This window comes from Planococcus citri, chromosome 5 (genome assembly GCF_950023065.1).
Source record: "Planococcus citri chromosome 5, ihPlaCitr1.1, whole genome shotgun sequence".
Classification (NCBI taxonomy): Eukaryota; Metazoa; Arthropoda; class Insecta; order Hemiptera; family Pseudococcidae; genus Planococcus; species Planococcus citri.
Window position 1 is genome coordinate 55,913,385 of NC_088681.1, and position 14,156 is coordinate 55,927,540.

At 34.0% G+C, this 14,156-nt stretch overlaps 1 protein-coding gene across 1 annotated transcript in view; it reads left to right on the forward strand.

The window, feature by feature from the left end:
• Nucleotides 1–867: 867 nt before the first annotated feature.
• The window catches only part of LOC135849515 (extracellular sulfatase SULF-1 homolog), an 84,089-nt gene continuing 70,800 nt past the window's right edge, over nt 868–14,156 (forward strand). The window contains exon 1 of the mRNA XM_065369991.1: nt 868–1,452. The gene's annotated coding sequence lies outside the window, so the exon portion shown is untranslated. The remainder of the gene's footprint in view (nt 1,453–14,156) is intronic.

Genomic DNA, 14,156 nt, shown 5'->3' on the forward strand with positions numbered 1-14,156 from the left:
GCTGAAGTTCTGAATTTTTTTTTTTTTTTTGAAAATCATCTTTTTTGACTATTGAGATGCACTGAATGGTAATCACTAATTACAATAGAAATTTACAAAATTCACACAAGCCCTGAAAAGTCCTGATCACAGTTTGGGTTTCGGGGCTCACGTTCTGGGCTAGGGAATATAAATAATGTACCAAAAACCCCTTGAAATATTAAACTTTTTGCTTAAGTTGTAAATTTTTTTTTTGAAAATCATCTTTTTTGACTTTTGAGATGCCCAGAAACGGTAATTTCAATAGAAATTTTCAAAATTTACAAGCCCCGAAAAGCCCTGATCACAGTTTAGGTTTCGGGGCTTACGTTCCGAGCTTGGTTTTCAGAGGAAAAGGTTTCGGGCTTTGTAGGTTACAGTTTTTAAGGTTTTGGGGCTTGGCCATTCTGGCTTCAAGGAAATAATCGAGGCTTTTTCGGGTTTCGGATCCTGGTCCTGGACCGGGCCTCATCCCTGTCTACTACTCTTACCAGACCCTTGCCCTATGTCCAAAATTCAAAATATAAAACTTCATTTAGCTACTGTGCTCGAAATCCGGAAACTCCTGAAGTCCTCCTGATAGATAATTTCAACTACGAGATAGTTTTTCCAAACCTAAATTCTAACCTTAGAAGTTAGAATTCCTTTCGAAACACATCATTCATCTCATCATCTCCAATCTTCATTCTCCAGATCAAAAACGCCCAAAGAGACGAGACCAAGAGCCAAGAATGCCAAGATTCGAGCTCACCCAAACCACACGAGTCATCTTGCGCACCCTAATCCGTCGGCTCGTTCGCAACTCGTACGTTCACTCGTATTCATCACACACTGAAATCTTGACATAAGGTATTCGACCAACGACGTTAGTTTATTGTACCTCTCGCATTCGCTTTCTTGTTAGTTGAACTACCGCCTGCTATTGTTATCGGCGGTATTTTCGTGTCGAAAAAAAAAACACCGAGTGTGAATTTCGAATACTTTTCGAACCTTTTTCTTCAGTCTTCACCAAAGAAAGATTGATTTACAATCCGCGAAAAAAGCCTCGTTGTAAATAGTTACTTTTATTTTAACGGCTCTTACCGTTCCTTTTTTCTCTCTTTTTTTCGTACCATTGTTGTTTTATCACCGTGTTCTTCTCGACTTGTCCGAAGAAGGAAAAAAAAATCATTCTCTTATTATGGTATATTTTATTATTACGTAAACAATACGAGGACTGGACTCGTTCAAAGTGTTTTGTGTGTTTGAAATTCCATTGGAAACTTTTCAAAGTGGTAAGGGTTGCTACGAGTCGAGTGTTTTTTTCGTGTGTTTTACGATGCCCATTTCCATGTCCAGTTGAAGAGAAGAAAATAGTATTCAGCTGCTTCACACGAGTCAATGCCTTTGGATTGGATTTTGGACACCTTTTCAAACTCAATCTGTGATCGTAAAGTAAGTTAAAAATGTATATATAATTTCGTATTATTCGTACTTATACTTTGAGCGTCCGGTCTCGAAAAATAATACTTTATTCGATATTATCTGCGGTATAATTCGGTGCTGTGCTGCTCGAAGCCCATCTGAATCGTAATTCCGGAGACGAGACGAAAGAGACAGACGTAATTTATCAACAGTGATAAAAAATATATTACGTAGTAAGTCTCGTCGTCGTCGTCGTCGTAATCGTCGTTGACAGTTTGTCGAGAATTCGAGATGGGTTTTTTGTTTGTTTTTTCAATTTTTACCGCCAGCCTGTGTGCGATTTCGAATTGATAATTCGATTGCTCACATGTGTCAACGAATCACTTATAAATTCGCTTATCAGTTATCAAATTGTCTATGGTTTTCAGCTCCAAGCTCTCCCCCTTCGTCGAAAGTCAAATTTCCACCGGATTTCGGATCCAAAAAAAAAATCCCACGAGTAAACCGGGTGGAAATTATTCTTCACCGTTGGGGTATTTTGATTCTAGGAAGTGGATCGTCGTCCCTACGTTGGTATTTTTCGATATCGGTGATTCTCTATTCATAGTCAGAGCTCTGAAACCTTATACCGGAGACCGAAGTTTATAGGTACCCTTACCTATCCTACAGGGTGCCCAGAAATATCGAGCACCCCTAAAAAAGTTTTCTACTAAAATACTTTGGTTGGTCACAGTGAATGATAATATTGATAGCACATGATTGGTTGTTGGACTGAAGAGATAACATTCCACCAATCATAATGCATCTATTTCACGTTGCCAACCTATATTTTTAATGAAAAACTTTCTCTGGGGTGCTCGATATTTCTGGGCACCCTGTATACTTCTGAAAATGATTTTTAACCACCGAATAGTATTCGTATTTACGCGCCTAATCACGTTAGGTATTGAAAAGAACGTGCTCTTTAGTACCTTACCTGTTGAATTTTTACGTCTGTACACTTCCTAACACCTGTGTCTGCTCTGCTCTGCTATGTGTAGTTAAATTCCAGCTAGAAAAATTGGTCTTCTTCTACGAACCACCTCATTGCTCTGTGCATTCTCAAGTTGTTGTATTCGGTATTCGGCGATCTCGATGGATGCAGGCGGCGTGTGTATGTGTATTGTTGAAGAATAGAAAACCTCTCCAAACTGATCGAATGGTTTCTCTAGTAAACCGACGACGAGCTAATTTATGAGTTGAAAATATTCGTGTGTGTGTGAGCGAGCCCGAGCCCGAGCCGATTCTTTGAGCTACAATATAATTCCGGCCAAAAGCGTAGAATTGTTGACAATAGATTATAATATGTATTATTGTAAGCAAATGTTTGTTCGTTTGGGTGCACCTCCCTGGAGTATTATTGTTATTGGAATATTGTGTATGTGGTGTGTGTTTATAGTATATAGGAGATAGGGTGATAGGTGAGGTGGACAGGAGTGAAGACTTGAGGTCGTTTAGGGGCTTAATCGTCATTTTTTTCATCGAAGGGTCGGTGTTATGGATATGAATGTGGACCATATAGTTGGAAATAAATGGATTTTGGAACGGATTGTGTGTTTTCTTTACTGAAAATGGGGTGATCGTATAGGAGAGCGAGAGAGAGACGATTTGTGAGAGAAAAGTGGTTCGAAAATGATCATTGATGGTTGTGTTTTTTGTTGGAAAAAAAAATTGGAACATTATGATCATTTTAGGGTGGATCCTGAAAAAAAAAATTGGTCGGATTTTGGTTAAATTCAGCGCAGACTTTCATTTTGAGTTGGAAATAACACACAAAAATTTTTTAGGTGCCTGGAGGGGCAATATGAGGTTTTAAAGTGGAGGTATTTCCGAAAAAAATCGTCATTTTTTCGCTCCTGTCGCTACTCAACCTGTTTTCTCAAATACTATCGTTTGAAATTGGGCCATATTCCCCCAAAACAGGTTAAGTAGCTGCTAAAGCGAAAAAAACACGATTTTTTCACAAATTCTCTGTCTTTGAGGGCTCATATCTCTCCTCCAGGAGCACCTCCGGAGCTAAAATTTTATTTTGGTAATTATGAGTTCTCAAAGAGGAGGCATTTTTGAAAAAATCGTCATTTTTTCGCTCTTGTCGCTACTCAACCTGTTTTCTCAAATACTATCGTTTGAAATTAGGCCATATTCCTATTCCTCAAAAAACAGGTTAAGTAGCTGCTAAAGCGAAAAAAAACACGATTTTTTCACAAAATTCTCTCTCTTTGAGGGCTCATATCTCCCCTCCAGGAGCACCTTCGGAGCTACAATTTTATTTAGGTAATTTTCAACTCAAAAGAAAGGTTTCTGTTAAATTTTTGTAGGATCCAGTCTGGAAATTATGCTGTGATCCTCTAAAAAAAACTTTTAAGTCTCGCTTTTCTGCAGGGATTATTTGCTTGGGAATTTTTCAACGAAAAAAAAAGTTAAAAAGTGAGCTAATATTGTGCTTGAAAAATAATTTTGTTCAAACTTTTTGCTTCAATAAAATTTTAGCTCCGAAGGTGCTCCTGGAGGGGAGATATCAGCCCTCAAAGAGAGAGAATTTGTGAAAAAAGCGTGTTTTTTTCTCGCTTTAGCAGCTACTTAACCTGTATTTGGGGAATATGGCCCAATTGCCCAATTTCAAACGATAGTATTTGAGAAAACAGGTTGATTGCCCGAGCGAATCAGATAAACTGAATTCTTACATTAAAAATGCTACCTACCTATTGTTCTAAGTACTTTTCGAACTACAAATTTTTACAAATCGTTTGCCCTCGCTTCGCTTGGGCTAATTTGTTTTTTTTTTCTGCAGAGTTCTAATTTCAAAAAACCTACAATTAAATTTGAAAAATGTTGAAATCAGAAAAACAGAATATAATTATATTTTTCGACAAACTCTGTCTGGTTGGTGGGGGGGGGGGGGGGTGTGTAAGAACATTACGGAGAGTTGGAAAAAATAAGGGGGGATCTTGATACTGAAAATTATCTTGGTTGTGTAGCTCCAAAAATCAAAATAATCGCTGCAGTTTTCTGTCAGAAATTTCCAAAAGTTTGTTTGATAAAATCATCCATCTCACTTTTTGCTTTAAATTGCGAACAAGTCACACTTTTTTCCCAATAATTGCCAAAACGACCTGCTTTTTGTCCAAAAATAGCCAATCATTTTTACTTTTTATCAACAATTTTCAGTAAGCCTTACTTTTTGCTGAAAAATGGTAAAAAGGCCTGCCTTCTGCTGAAATAGACGGAAGGGTACACCCTGCCAAAAATAGCAAAACATCTAGCCTTTGATCAAAGTTGCCTTAAAATCTCGTTTTTTACCAACAAAGTGTGAAAAGGTCTCATTCTTCGACAAAATTTTTGAAAAAGTCTCACTTTTTGCTTGCTACAGTTTTTAAAATCCGAGATTTTTTCCTAAAGTAGCTAAAAAATCTTTTTTACCAAAAATTTCCAATAATGTGTCACTTTTTTGATATAAATTTTGAAAGTCTCATTTTTTGATATCTAGTTAAATTTTTCAAAATATAGCTTTTCTCCTAAAATGGCCAAAAATCTTTTATATAAAAATAACCATGGCACTTTTTGCTGTAAATTTTGAAAAAGTTTCACTTTTTGATTGCTAAATTTTTTGAAATCTGGCTTTGTACGTAAAATAGCCAAAAAGAACCTCTTTTTTACCAAAAATTTCGAATAATGCCTCACTTTTTTGCTAATAATTGTCAAAAGGTCTCACGTCTCACCTTTTCTCAAAAATCAGCAAGAAGACTTTCATTTGTTGGAAGTTGCCAAAAAGCCCTGCCTTTTGCTATAAAATTGTCAAACCCTTGCATTTTTTCAAAAACTTCTGAAAATCCTCACCCTTTTTTTCGATAAGTTTTGTTTTTTGCTAAATTGTCGAAGTCTTGCTTATTACCAAAATTACTTCAAGTTCTCACTTTTTTACCAAAAATTGCAAATGATCTCAATTTTTACTGGGAATTTTGAAAAAATGTCACATTTTTGGCAAAAATTGGTAAAATTCATGCCTTTTGCTAGAATTGTCAACTTCTTGCTTTCTGCCAAAAATAAAGAGATCTCGATCTAACAATAAGTTTTTAAAAATCAAAGAACTTGTAAATAACCTTTTTAGGTTAGGAACAGAAATAAATGTTTTAAAAAAATTTTTATAAATAAAAAAAAAAGTTTTTTCCAAAAGTTGCCAAAATTGTTTTAGGAATATGTACGTATATTTGAGCCATTAAAAATTTGTTGGAGGCTCCAGAACTTCTCAAAACGGTTCGAAAGCGTTTCCAATCGATTCAGGAGGGAGAGGGGGGTAAAAAATGGCGTATTTATCAACTTTCAGCTTTATAGGTCAATTTTGTTGAAATTTCGTTATTTATTGTTCAAGTAGCCACTTTTGTATTTCTATAACTTTAAAACGACCATTTTTGGGCAAAAATAGCAATTTAAGAAAATTAATTTTGTCCATAAATTTGATTTATTTTTCGAAAATCAGGTGTTCAAAAGATTAAAAATTTTTTGCTTTTCATTGATATGATTTTGAAGCCAAGTGTATCCTATTTGGCTTGCCATAGGTTGCATTTATCTATATAAAAAAACCTACGTTGACCACATTTGAACAATTACTATCTCGAGTGGTCATTTCATATATTTTTTTTCTTCAAACGTAAAAATGAAAAAGCAAACAAGATTCGAGTTATACAAAATCTTATGTAGGTATTGACTAATAAAGTGAAAAAATATCCGTAAATAGAATAAAATTACTTTTTCCTGTGACTCATGCTCACATTATGACATTATTTTTTTCCATAAAACGTACGTACGCGAGTACGTCGTTTACTCGTACTCGTATACGAGATATTAAACTAGCATGGCAGATTGATATACGAGCGTCTTCCCAGCTTCCTTTCCTTTCTGTCTTTTTTTTGTGTGTTTTAAAATTCATCGCTCATCGTCTCGTTGTTTGAAAAATTCTTTCTTTGATGTTGAATTCGATTTTTTTCCTGAAAAGAGTTCCGGTGTGAAGAATATAGATACTCGTAGGTTAGGTAGCGAATACAGAATCCAATATCGAATAATTGCCAAAGAAATTCTTAGAATTTTTTCGAACGTGGAAGAATGTATAGGTTTTGGTATTTCGAGATGAAAATAGGGTTGGAAAAAGGTAAAAAGGGTGTTTGGGAGTATCTACTTATAGGAATTTGGTGTTTTAAAAAATGTTTTGTTTACAGGGTGTCCTGAAAATCGTAGTTGAAAATCAAATTTTCAAAAGAGTCAAATTTTCGTTTAAAGGGGTTCGAAAATTTATCTCTCAAGACATCATGATCAGCTGAAAAACATGAAATTGGGGTTCGATAGGTCAGTAATTAGTTGAAGAACAATTTTTCATTAATTTTGGAAGAATACTGAATATTGATGTACTTACTTCGTTTCTTGAAATTACGAACTAGCTAACTTTTACAGGATGTCCATAAGTCTACCAGTCGAGAAATCAGAAGGCTAAATTGAGAATTAGTTGGTAAAGAAGTTGAGGAATTTGATCAAAAATCATAAGATGTTGAAAAATGTCCCAAAATGAGATTCAATAAAATGAAATGATTATTCTCATCATTGGATTTTAAAATGGAGATGTATTTTGGGGGGGGGGGGGAATAGAGAAAAAAGGGTTGATTTTCATGACTGGAATTTTGTTTGATCAGAGGGGGGGGGGGGGTTGAAAAATGCTTTTCCCAAAAATCCAATTCCAAATTCATATCGAAGCCTTATCAGAATTTTCAATTTTAAAAAACCGTCAAGGCCTATCTTCGATGCTTGAAAATTTCATTTTTTATAGGAAATGATTATTTTGAGAAGTTTCCATTTAATAAAACTTGAGAAAGTCACTTTTTGATCCTCGAAATTTTATTTTTGATGATTTAGGTTTTTAATGATACGACTTTCAATTTTGAAAAATGTCGAAAAGGTCAGTCTTTGATCCTCAAAATTGAATTTGTCATAATATTGTAAAAGTTTATTCTTTGTGATGCTTTTCAAATTTGGAAAACGTTTAGAAGAGCATTCTTTATTTGTCATGATTTGGATTCTTTGAGATGATTCCAATTTTGGAAAGTATTGGGAAGGTCACTTTTTTCAAATTAAAATTTTTATAAACGTTAGAAAGGTCCATTTTTGATCCTCATGATTGAATTTTTCATACTTGAGGTTCTTTGTGGTAATTTTCAATTTTAAAATCCATTGGGAAGATCAATTTTTGATTCTGAAAAGTTTACTTTCGGCAATTGAGGTTCTTTGTGAAAATTCTCCATTTCAAAAAATGTTAGAAGGGTCAATTTTTGGTTCTCAAACATTTTAGTTCCTCTGATTTGAGTTTTTTGTGATAATTTTCAATTTTTTCGATTTTGGAGGTCACTTTTTGATTTTGAATTTTTTTTTTCACAATTGTTTTTTTTTGGTCACAATTTTCCATTTCAAAATCATGATAGGGCCACTTTTTGATCCTCAAAACTTTCATTTGACTTGATTCCAGTTTTTTGTGAGAATTTTTCTATCATACAAAATGCTGGGAAAGTCAGTTTTTGGTCCTTAATGAAATAAAATTTTTCATAATTGAGATTCTTTGTGAAAATTTTAGATTTTTGAAAATGTTCAAGTCACTTTTTGATCCTCAAAAATTATATTTCTTCATGATTTGAGTTTTTTGTGTCAATTTTCAATTTTGGAAAACGTTGCTGATTGGAATTTTTTGGGTCAATTTTCAATTTTTAAAAACGTTGAAGTCACTTTTTGATCCTCAAAAATTATATTTTTTCTGATTTGAGTTGTTTGTGTCAATTTTCAATTTTGGAAAGCATCTGAGAAGGCACCTTTTTATTTTTGAAATGTTATTTTTCACGATTGGAGTACTGTGCGAAAATTTTCCCTTTTTGAAAAACGTCTGAAAGGTTACGTACTTTTTGATCCTGAAAATTTTCTTTTTTTATGATTTAGGTTCATTGTGATAATCTTCAATTTCGAGAAGTGTTGGGAAGATCATTTTCTGAATTTTAAAATATTATTTTTCGAAAATAGGGTTCTTTGTGAGAATTTTTGATTTTGAAAAACGACAGTGAGGTTGCTTTTTGATCCTCAATAATTTTACCGTTTCTCATTTGAGTTCTTTGTGGTGATTTTAAATTTTGGAAAACTTCAAAAATATGGTGATTATTTTACTAGACCATTAAGAAGAATCTATTTGAAAAATTTGAATGAAATCGGTAGATCTAACTTTATTATGAGCTTGAGTTAGTTGGGAAAGAGCCTTTTAAAAATATATCGAATATTTCAATCGATATATCGAATCAGTTTTCTGTTTTTAGCTGCAGTAATTTCTAAATCAGGTTCTTTTCAATTTCAACCAATAATAATAATTTCCATTTGACCATTTTATTCTTAATTTTTTAAAGATACATTCATACATTTTATAACCAAAGTAAATAAAACCCCCATTAACGTTCAAAATCGCTCACACCCAGTTGACCAAGTGCTAGCGTATTGCTAGCATTTTACTCACGTTTTGGGAAAGTGCTAGCATTTTTCTAGCTTTTTGTAGCTAGCATTAAATCTTTCGCAAAAAGCTAGCAATTTGCTAGTACTTTTTTTCTGGCAAATTATGTTCTAGCAATTCTTTAGCAATTCTCTCGCTTTTTTCAGCTAGCATTTGTATCACACTAATTGTGCTTGCTTAATGCTAGCGTTTTACTAACGGATAATTGCTTGCTTTTCTACACTAGCAATACGCTTGCATTTATCTGCTTACGTTTATCTAGCAATCTAATGCTAGCAAAATGCGAGCAGATCTCTAGTCTCTCTCGTCTAGCTTTTACTTTGCAATCTAGCAATAGAAAAACGCTAGCTGATTGCCCTCACTTTTCAGCTAGCTTTCTATATGGAATTAGATTCTAGCAAAATGCGAGCAAGTATGTGGCATTTTTTTTCTAGCATGTTTTTCACTGGCATTTCCTTCATAGCCTACTCATGCAAGTACAGAAAAACTTCAGTGAATCTCTTTCACCCATTTTTCAGAAAAATACTTCCATATCTTCATTTTTTAAATGGAATTTTTAAATATTTTTAACAGATACCTAAACACGTAATTTTTCGTTTCTCAATGATTTTTTTATTTTCATTTTTAAAAAAATTTCAAATTTGTTAATGCTTTTCATTTTAACAGGTAGGTATTTTTCCTTTCCATTTTGGCTACTTTTCAACTTTGAACAATAATTTTGAAGAATATTTAGTGATGTTATGAGCATATGCTCGCTGAGCAAATGCGCGCAATTGCGGGCATATGCGCGAATTTGCGCCCAAAAATTTTGAGCAAATGCGCGAAATATGCGCGATGAAAAAATCATGCGACATATCAAAATACAGGCCAGAGGTCGCTATTGATGAATAAACTAATAAAAACGCTATAAACTCAACTCACCTCCCCCAAAGTCAGAAAATGAAATTATTTGAGCCATTTTTTCTGTATTTCATAACAATTTCTCGGTAAAGAGTGATGAATTTTAGTTTTATTTGATTCCCAACTTTTAAAATATTTGAAAAAGGTGTCCTTCATAAAGTTCTGCTGTTTTCCCCTTTTTTTTCATGATGTCCTGCTTGTTTGACACTTTGTAGCCTACTAGATCACTTTCACTTCTATTTTTGAATCATGAAACAAAATTTGAGACTCTCCCTTCTGAAAAATATTCAAGTATTTTTGGAAGAAAATGGTAAACCTCAAATGAGGATTCCAGGTGATTTTAGTAGGGTTCCCCTATCAGTGGAGAAACCCTACAAATCTTTATACTTCCCATATTTTATTCTTTCTTATTAGTTATTTTATTATTATCTATTATTTTTTTTTTTGAAAATATGAATTTCTAAAAATTTTCTGCCAAGTGATGATAAATTTGAGGGAAGGAGGAGAACATCTAAACATCTGAAAACTTTGAATTGAAAAAAAATCAAAATGCTTTCTGAAGTAGTGAAAAAATAATATCGAACCCCTCCTCTCCCCCTTTCATTCAAAATATAAAATTTGAGAAATTGTCTTGCTATTGTCTTTTTTACCATTTCTTAACTATGGAACAAAAATTTGAGGGCTCCCCTTTCTGAAAATATTGAGGTAGGTACGAGTATTTTTGGAAAAATTGCTTGTTTTTTCATATTTTGAATCAAAAATTTTTCAATTTCCATTTTACTCTTCCCTTATTTTGAATATATTTTTAATTTCTAAAAATTTTCACTCAAATGTTAATAAATTTGGAAGAAAAGGTCCAAACATTTGAAAATTTCAAATTCAAAAAGAAATCAAAATATTTCCTAAAGCAGTGAAAAAAATCGATTGCAATATTATTGAACCCCTCTCCCTTCCTTTTAAATAAAATATGAGAAATTGTCCTGCTTTTGCCCTCTTGTTGAAAATCACAAATAGAAGCAAATGACATCCATTTGTGGAATTTGCGCGCAAATGCGCGCATATGCGCGCAAATGCTCACCTTGCGCGCAGGCAAATGAATATGCGCGCATTTTAACATCACTAGAATATTCCATTATTGAAAAATCATTCTTGTAATTATTTCATTTTTTATAATGTATAATTTGTTCATTAAAAATGTTGTTCAAATGTTTTTGAAATTTCTCATTTTTAGTTTGTTTGATATTTCAATTTTAAATTTTGGCAATTTTTTAATTTAAAAAAAAACTTTATTTTTTAACAAAGAGACTTCTAACTCAAGCGCTAGCTTAATGCTAGCAAATTGCTAGCGTTGTTCTCTCTCATGGTATACTTTGCTACTCTTAGATAAAGTATGTAGTCAATCTGAATATAAGCTCAAGGTAGTATTTTGTATGATAGTAAGAAGAGTGCTACCACTCTACTTACTCTGGCACACCTCACTAGCGCTATGCTAGCGGTGAGCTAGCGTAGGAGGTCAGTTGCCTATTTTTGGATATTGGAGAACTACCAGCTACATTGACCTGATTGAAAACACCTCCTAGTATTTTTAAAAGATAATTAGTAAAAATAATTTTCCTGATAATCAAACTTTTCCTGCGCTAGCAAAATGCTAGCCTCATGCTAGCAAATTTTACGCTAGCACGAATGGTGCCGGAATTTGAGACACTTTTTTAAAAATGCTAGCAAATCAGTCGCAATTTAGTCGCATTTACGTAGTAGAATTGCAAGCAAAGTGCTAACAAAATGCTAGCTTTTCGCTAGCTTTATGCTAGCTATACACTAGCTGTTTGTGCTCAATACTGCTACGCTAATGCGACCTAATCACTACTGATTTGCTAGCATTTTTAAAAAAAGTGTCTCAAATTCCGGCACCATTCGTGCTAGCGTAAAATTTGCTAGCATTTGGTCAACTGGGCAAATACATTATAAAGTCCTGGTAATTGTACATGAAAAAACAGCCAAAAGGTGTCAACTGACAAATTCATTCAACACTTCATTTCTTTCATGCCACTTTTACAATGGTCTTTGTTTCGTTAATCTTTTCTTCAAAAGCGACATTGTAAAACGACAGTAACAAAACGTTACATTTTTATTGTTTTCCTTTTTTGTATTTTTTTCTTTTCTTTCTTTTATTGTATCATTTTACTCACTCTCGAATCATTCAAAGAGCACCTTCCAAGATTTTTTTCCTTTCTCCGGAATTCTCTTTTTTTTCCCTCGGTGAAATGGAATTTTTTCGGTGTTTTAAACATCAAAGGGAAGAAGTAAGGGAGGAAGCAAAACATCGTAGATCTTGTGATAAGATATTCCGATTCGAAAACCAGTTTTTTATTCGATGTTCGTAAATCGTATATACGTGATACGCCGGCGTCGTAGTCGTCGACTCGATAACAAATTTTCAATTAAAAAATTCACTCGAACGATTTTTTCAAAACCGATTTTTTTCTCAACTTGAGAAAAAAAAATTCATTAAATTAATCCGCACCAGTAGCTAACCAAACTTCTTTATTTTAGTAATTGTTTCCTCTTTTCGAATTGAAAAATAAAACACCGATCGATCGTACAGATAAGAAGGAAAAAGTAATCGATAAATTCCAAATTACTTTTTCAAATTGCTTATTATAGACCCCATTAAGGTTATTTTTACTGTATTAATGAACAAAAAGAAACGAAAAAAAAATGGTATTGAATTGAAAATTTATTAGATTTTCCCTCGTAGAATTTTCAATCGAAAGATCAAATAACCTCAGATAAAAAAAAATTGCTTCGAAAAGCCCTATCAAAACCGAACCAAATCGATACAATGGAACATCGAGTCTGGGCAAATGAGGAATGACGAGGACGACGTACAAATTGAAATTCCCTTCGCTGTATTCGATTGGTTGGTATTGTGTTTAATTTTTCAAAATTCGATATCGCGTGAGTATAAATTGCACCCAAAGTTAGGCCCATACATACAAATAGATTCGGTCGTAGATACGTATCTGTATGACGAAAACCTCGAAAACTGTATTAATTTCCTGTTTCGAACCCTTTGACAAGGCGGCGAAGTGAAGAGAAAAAGGGGATGAGAATAAAAGGAGCCAGACAGTACGACGCGGAAAGTCTGGTGAAATAATGAAAGGTCGACTTTTCAAAGTCCTTCTCATCGGTCTCACGTATACTACTACGTACCTTGGTAAACTAACTCTATAATGCTATTTGAGTTCGACACAAGGCACAAGGCACCTAGCCTTATTTCTGCGGGCTCGATTTAATTAATAATTATCGGAATGATCGAATGAGCTTACACACAGGGTAATAATTTCACCGTGAAATATCCCTGGCGGTATTAAACACGAATCACAGACGACCGCCGGATAGCGGATGGTCCGCGCCGCAGCATCTGTTCCTATCATAAATGGAACTTCTGTCTCGCTCGCTCTTTCGTTCGCGAGACCTTCCCAATATCTACTCTGGTATGATGGTATCTTTTGAGAAAATCGTACCAGGTTGAAGTTTTAATTACCGTCTATCGAAGTCTCGAACCAACAACCGAGCCTGATTTAACCATCTTTTAAAATGCGCGCGTATATACTCTCGGTGCCTTTCAAATCGAAACACCCCGACCCCGAGCACCAAGACGAACACGTGTCTCGATACCGTCTACGGTGTATCTCCAAGCGTGTGTGTGGAATTAGATGTACATATTTTATTATAAGCTATAGTAAGAACAGTAAGTCAATCTGTGAACACTGAACCTATGTAATCGTATAATGAAATCGATCCGCGATTCCAATTCGAAGAATGGTAATAGTGCACTTTTCGTAGAATTTTGTCTTGTGGGAAGAAGGCGCCGCCGACGATGGTAGGCCATCGTATGGGAAGCGATTTTTCTATTCATTGTGGACAGAGCTGAACTGTTGATTTAATTGAATTCTAAAGGGAAAAAATCTCCATAAGGACATTATTTTAGACCCAGACTGTAACAAATGATTCGAAAATAATGAATTTGATGTGACGATAGCGACGATTTCTCTGATTTTGAAGCCCATTGGTCACATTTGTGAGAAAAACTGCTTACGAAAGACGAAAATCGGTTTCTTTTTTACGTTTTACTGAGAAATTCAGATGATACGGACGAATGATGAAAAGTGTCTCTGTATATGGAAGTTGATGCTCGATCGATTAATATTCTTTTTCATCGTTATCATTCTTTTTTTTTTTTTTTTTTTGATCGAGGTGGAAAATT